The following is a 1,218-nucleotide window of genomic DNA, read 5'->3' as shown; positions in this document are numbered from 1 at the left end:
CACAGTGCTGATGCGCGCAAGGAGTGCCCTGCCACACAGGGGTATCCCCCGCGTAGGGGAGCCCCACGCGCAAGGAGTGCGCCCATAAGGAGAGCTGCCCAGCGCGAAAGAAAGTGCAGCCTGCCCAGGAATGGCGCCGCCCACACTTTCTGTGCAGCTGACAACAACAGAAGGGGACAAAGAAACAAGATGCAGCAAACAGACACAGAGAAGAGACAACCAGGGGAGTGGGAGGGGATTAAATAAATAAATCTTTAAAAAAAAAAAGAATCATATCGTTTGCAAATAAGGAAAATTTTACTACTTCCCTTCTAATTTGAATGTCTTTTATTTCCTTTTCTTACCTAATTGCTCTGGCAAGAACTTACAGTAAAATGTTAAAGAATAGTGATGATAACAGGAACACTTGTCTTGTTCTAATCTTTGAAGGAAAGCTTTAAGTATTTTACTATTAAGGGTGTGATAACTGTGGGCTTTTCATATAGGCCTTTTGTCACATGGAGGACGTTTCCACCTATTTCTAGTTTTCTAAGAGTTTTTATCAAGAAATGGTGCTGTACTTTGTTTATTGACTTTTCTACATCGGTAGAGATGATCGTGTGTTTTTTCCTTTCATTCCATTAATATGGTGTATTGCATTGATTGTCTTATGTGAACCAACCTTGCATACCAAGAATAAATCCCACATGATCATGGGGTATGGCTCTTTCAATATGATGGTGGATGTTGTTTGATTGTATGCTGTTGTGCATTTTTGCATCTATAGTCACAAGAGAGATTGCACTGTAGTGTTTTTTTTTACACTGTAGTTTTGTTTCCATGTGCTATCTTTCTTTTTTTTTAACCAGAATCAAATGGGATTTATTTCCAAGTGTACAAGTGTGGTTAATATAAGAAAAATTAATTTATATAATACATCAAATTAATAGAACAAAGTGGAAAACACATAATCATCTCAAATGATGCAGAAAAGGCATATGACAAAATCCAACACATCATTTGATTAAAAAAAAGCAACAAAATACTTAGAAAACTAGGTACACAAGGAAACTTCCTTAACATGACAAAGGGTCTCTATGAAAAAACCACAGCTAAGATCATACTTAACAGTGAAAGACTAAAAACTTTCCCTCTGAGATCAGGAACCAGACAAGGGTAGCCACTGTCACCAGTTACTCAAAATTGTACTGGAAGTTCTAGCCAGTACAATTAGGCAAG

Source organism: Dasypus novemcinctus, chromosome X, assembly GCF_030445035.2.
Source record: "Dasypus novemcinctus isolate mDasNov1 chromosome X, mDasNov1.1.hap2, whole genome shotgun sequence".
Taxonomy (NCBI): Eukaryota; Metazoa; Chordata; class Mammalia; order Cingulata; family Dasypodidae; genus Dasypus; species Dasypus novemcinctus.
Note: the sequence above shows the minus strand (reverse complement) of the source record.